This window comes from Sciurus carolinensis (assembly GCF_902686445.1).
Source record: "Sciurus carolinensis chromosome 14 unlocalized genomic scaffold, mSciCar1.2 SUPER_6_x, whole genome shotgun sequence".
In the NCBI taxonomy this organism is placed as follows: domain Eukaryota; kingdom Metazoa; phylum Chordata; class Mammalia; order Rodentia; family Sciuridae; genus Sciurus; species Sciurus carolinensis.
Genome location: NW_025920104.1, coordinates 1,507,446 through 1,513,273, shown reverse-complemented (window position 1 = coordinate 1,513,273; position 5,828 = coordinate 1,507,446). Strand labels below are relative to the sequence as shown.

At 39.4% G+C, this 5,828-nt stretch overlaps 1 non-coding gene across 1 annotated transcript; it reads left to right on the top strand.

Moving 5' to 3' along the window:
• Positions 1-233: 233 nt before the first annotated feature.
• Trnav-gac (transfer RNA valine (anticodon GAC)) lies at positions 234-306 on the top strand. The gene has a single exon. It is a non-coding gene; the product is annotated as a tRNA-Val (tRNA).
• The last annotated feature ends 5,522 nt before the right edge of the window (positions 307-5,828 follow it).

Here is a 5,828-nt window from a genome sequence, read left to right as displayed (position 1 = left end):
ATTACATCTCCTGTGACTTCTGCTTGGACATCTCTGCCCATGAACCTCGGCTGACTTGCCTCCATCTTATTTTCCAAATCACAGCTTCATGCCACCTTTTTAGAGAGGATTTTCTCCATCACCTTACCTAAAACATATCATGTCAACCCCTATATTTTTAACATAGCATTTTCCATTCATTACCTGTTTTTCTTAAAATTAATTTCTTTAAAATCTCTGTTGTTGTTGGAACTGGGGATGTAGTTCAGCTGGTAGAGTGCTTGCCTGACAAGCACAAGGACCTGGGTTCAATCCCCAGCACCACCAAAAAAAAAAAAAAAAAAAACTCTGTTGCTATGCCAGATATGTAAACCCCATGAGAAAAGAGCCACATAGTCTGTCATAACTTTAAAATAGTCCCCAGCACATGATAGGTTCTCTGTGATATTTTGGAGATCCATGAAGTACACACCCCAGGATCTCTGTGTCTTTACTCTAGGAAGAATGCTGTGTTCCCTTGGGCAGATTCGGATATCTCTCTGTTTTACTTCCAGTGCAATCTATGTCTGTGAATACAGAATCCAGCTAAATTGTCAATTTTCCCAACACAGGAACAGTGTCTTTTTCATTTTGTATTTTCTGTGCTCTTATGTGCCAGGAAAAATTTTCTAAGTGAATGACTGAACATTGTGCTGCGGGCATGACAGGTCCTTGGACATAGCCTCTGAGAAGGAAATCCATTTTGGTAAGTAAGAAGGGAAAGGGGGATGGGAATTCCAAGTGATGGACAAATTTTATTTGAGGCTTGTCTTGGGTCACATTTTAAAGAATAAATCATAGAAACAACAACAACAAAATAAAACTGAAAGGACTATGTGTTGACAAAGAAAATGATTGAACCTATTGGCTTGGAAATCTGAAATGTTGGTTTTAGAAGACTCTTCAGTCTACCCCAGTTTTCTGCTTTTATTAAATATGAAGGCCATCATTCCTATTTAGCCACATTGGAGACCTGATTAAATATAATATTCTTGGTCAAGACAGAAAGAAAGAATATGCAACCTCAAGAGATTCCAAAAGAGGTATATCTGGAATATGAAAAGGAAAATATTCTCTCCTACCTCTGCACTCTAGTGTATTTCTGGAATTTAAAGATTTAACAGCTACTGAGAATATTAATGGTCCAGGGAAGCTGGAGCTTTATTTCTTTTATAACTTTTTGAATTTTACTAGATAACTTCCATAGGATGAAATTCCTGCTATTCAATTTCTATGAAGAGTTAAGGGATTTGGAGGCTAATTAGCATGGTAGAGAGAAAATTGTCCCAGATACCATGCCATTTCCCAGACAACCAGTCCTCTAGCTGGCTGTGGAGCTCTGAGAGCATACTTCCAGCTAGAACTTGTTCCCAGCCCTATGCCTACTTCCTGTCATCTTGACATTAAGAAATAACCTTCTTTGTTTCCCCTATTATCTCTTCAGGTATGGGTTCCTGAGGGAAAAGTTTTGCTGCTAGAGCATCTCTCCCAATATTGCTTATAAATCGAATGCTTAAAAACTGAGGTGTCCCTAGGGTGATAATCAAGTGCTGAGGAACTTTGGGGGGAGGGAGAAGAGCAGAGTGGCAGTGGGAAGCTGTGTATACAGCATCAAGTAAAGTGGGCATTGAACTTCATTTCCTTCTCCCATCAGGGAAAAAGAGAATTGCTCTTCCTAAATTTTGTTTGTTTTTTTTTTTTGGCAATGCTGGGAATTGAACCCAGGACCTTGTGCTTGTGAGGCAGGCACCCTACAAACTGAGCCATATCCCCAGCCCAACTGGGTCATATCCCCAGTCTCTAAATTTTGAAGTAAATATTTCTAATCATTGATTTTAAGGATAACTCATAGGAATAGTTAGTTACTACTTGGAACATGATTTTTAGATGGAAGGGTAACTATTCTTATGAAAATAATAGTAAACTGTCCTTCATTATACATCTTACCAGACTTGCTTGAGGGCTAGTCTTTCTATTGATGTGGAAGGGCCACACAGGTGTGTACCATCATCTGTGAGATATTTGTGATTTCAAGTTTTTAAAGAGGTCTAGAAGGTGGATTGTGTTTTTTAAATTCTTATAAAGTCTCTTTAATTCCTTTCTGTATATGTTCAAAAAACAGGGGTGTTTTATGAATCATGTGGAAGAGAGACAGTGCTTTCCTGAGCCCCAGGCACTCAGCAGTCAGTGACTTCTACCTGGGGCACACTCTTAGAATGCAAAATAATCTCACTCAGAAGACTTATGGGAATTGTGTTAAAAGAAAGGAAACATCAGCTGTGTGACTGTGTGACTGCTGAGGGACTGCTGAAGTGACCTTGAAATGCTGTTCAAAGTGCCTGTGAGAAACCTGTGGCTCATTTTAGCTGGAGAACATGTGTGCTTAGAAATGAAGTGCCCTCTTGGGTTGAGTCTACTTTCTAGAATGGGCCACTAATGTATTTGAGTGGAACTGCCCACTGCAGGTTTAATTGATAAAGAATTGCTATTGCTAAAACTTGTTCAGTATTTTTTTTTTTTTGCCTTGCAATGTGTGTCTTTCTGAGGCTTCAAGAAAAGATACAGTTGAAAAGACCAAGCAGGATTGAGGTGAGGAATCAGTTCATTTATATTTAAAAGTGGCCATTTATTAAGACCTCACTCTGAGCCAGGGACACTGTTAAATACTTTAAATTATTTTTTGCTTTTAACCTACATGGACACTCTATGACAGGTATATAATTACCTCCAATTTATAGATTATCTCCAATTATCTGAGGTGTGGGGAGGTAAAGTGAATTGCCCAAAGTCACAAAGCTTGTAAGAAATGAAACTGGAGTTTGAATCTGGATCTGCTTGTTCTCCTTCTATTACATACCACAATGTCTGTACAATAATTACTGTCATCGTTGACTGTCACTACCACCAAAAGCAACAATTAACATTTATTGGACTCTTACTGTGTGCCATATGCTATGCTGAATTATCTCATGTAATTCTTACAACAAGGCTTTGAGGTATATCTGACTTTTGTCATCTGTATTCCCTCCTACTTACCAAAATCTGCAGATGCTCAAATCCTTTATATAAAATGGAAAGGCATTTTTTTCATATAACCTGTACAATACTCCCATATACTTCATATCATTTCTAGGAAGCTTATGATACCTAGTACAATGTATGTGCTATGTAAGTAGTTGCTATTCTGTGTAGTTTGGGGAATAATGATGAGGAATAGTCTCTATATGTTCAACACAGATGCAATTTATTTTTTTCCAAACATTTTTCATCTGAAGTTGGTTGACTCCTCAAGGTGCAGAGCCTGTGGATTTGGAGGTCTATTATTCTGGTAGTCTCCATTTAGAAATGCTAAAACTGAGGACAGAGGGATTAAGGAATTTAGTTACATACCTAGCAAATGGTGAGGCAGGCTTGGACTCCAGGGAGTTTGATTCTTAGCCCTGCCCTCATCTATGCATTACCTCTTAGTTAAGAAGTACTGGGCACTGAATTAGAAAAAAAATGTATTGCACGTTTTTCTAACTATGTCAAAATGAATTCTATTGTCATGTATGACCAAAAAGAACTATAAAAAAGTAACAATAATATTAAATGTACATCAATGACTCCTGTAGACATGGCCCAAAGAGAAGTTGGGGGCATCTATTACTTTTCTAGTGCTGCCATAATGCAGTATCACTTAATGGGTATCTTAAACAAAGGAACTTGATTATCTCACCATTCTGGAGGCTGTAAGTCCAAAATCAACATGATGACAGGGTTGTTTCTTCTTCTGAAGGCCACAGGGAAGGATTGTACTAGATCTTTCTTCTTGGCTAGTCATCTATGTGTCCACATGGTATTGTCTTTGTATGTGTATTTTTCTCCAAACTCTATCCTTCATAAGGACATTAAAGTAGTCTTTCACTTATTGCAAATCTCATTCACATATTCATTCATTCATTCATTAATCAAACTTTCAAAGCATGATTACTGTATTCTGGGTCCTAGGTAGCAATTGGGAGAAAGTCAGGTTAGTGGCATGGTTTCTGTCTTCAAGGCAAGCATGGGTGTTAAACCTTAGCAACCTCCAAGGAGAAGATTCACTATTGTGGGACCAACCACCATGACAATAACCCCTGCTTATGTGGGAAAATCACTGGGGACATGAATAAATAAAACCCTTCCTGGTACTCTGTATTAATTACCCTGTGCCCATGGAGGTAATACTTGAAAAGATAATACCTAGAACAGAGACCCAGTTGAAACAAGGAATGTTCTCTTCTTTCCTCTCAGTGGTGCCTCCATGGAGAGTAGTGTCCATCCTCCTTTCCTCTTTTCCTCCCTCCCTGCTCCTGTGCCACCACTGTCTCCATCATTGGAAAGTCTCAAGGTCAAGGAGGACAGGTGAGGACATGACACAGATATTTCAGTCTTTCTTGCAAGGAATAGCTCTAAAAGCTCCCAAAAGTCCTTAAGGAAGCTAGCTAGGGATCAGTTTAGCTGCCACTAGAGGGCTCAGAATGGAGTCTGGCTGCCAGGAGTTGTCCTGTAGATGTGATGCCAAGAGACAAATATGGTGTTGTATGCAGAAGCACCTCAAGGCTTTCAAAGACTTGGAAGCCCCTAAGACTCCATGGGAACTGTTGAGAAAGAGCAGGAAGGAAAGTCAAGGTCATGGACAGACTGAGACATTCTGTAGTTGGGAAGGAGCCCATTTCCCCAGCACTGGAGGGTGTTCAGCCTTTCATTGGACTCACTAGGGATTAGGACTGGGGCATATAAATTTCAAATGAGGCTTAAGCTAATGACAGAACCAATCATGGAGTGCTTCAATAGTGCTTGGACACAGTCAGTATGAAGCATGTGGATCCAATCTTTTGAAAGAGGGATCTAGTTTTGTGACCACAGACTTCTGGACACCCCTCTATCCTTAGCTACATTTCTCCCCATCACCTCTTAACTTTCATTTGTATTCAAACTACTACCAGCTAGTGGAGCTAAAGATCCACACACAAATTCCTGAAGGAAAGTGAGAATTTTTCCACTTCCTGAGCTAGGATTGATAATGAGAACTAACTAAGGGTCAAAGAGGATTTTTGTATATGAAAATGTAGGTTCTGGTTAACTGTGTTTACTACAAAGAAGATGCTATGCTATTCTGGAAATGTTGTCATATATTTTTTAATCTTTTTTATTAGTACATTTTAGTTGTACATAATGCTGGGGTTGATTTTGACATAACCTCACATGCATAGCATGTACTTTTCTCAGTCCTTGCTCTTTCCCTCTCTTCCTCCCTCCCTCTGGCTATTTCTTTTCTCCACTCCACTTATCTCCCCTCTATTTTCCTGTGTCCTCTTTTTATTTAATCAATTAACCTATTCATTTTGGCTTTAAAAAATAACTTCAATGACAGATCTTGGCTTTATTTGTAATTTCTTTTGAAGTAAAGTGAAAGTTACAGAGGTGAGATTTAAAGGCCCTACTTAGGGGACCTTATAAGTGACAGCTTTTGGGGAGTTGTGTGTGGCGTGGACCTCCAGGAAAGAGCCAGGGTTTTCTCTTCTCTTTGTTTGAAGTTTGCTCTCTTGAAACAAGTGATGAATGGTTTGTTTGCTACAGTCCAGTAAGTGTCCACAGATGGGATTTCAGGGAAGAGCTCAAACCTATAATTTCTTACTGCTCTCCAGAGTCTGCTTCAGCAGGAAGCATGCGTGTCTTTCCATTTTTCCATTCATGAATGAGTCTGGATGCCATTACACTCAGTGGAGGAGTCAGACTCTTGCCTTGCCATTTGTCCTGGTATGGACCAGCTTGGGTTCAGGGAG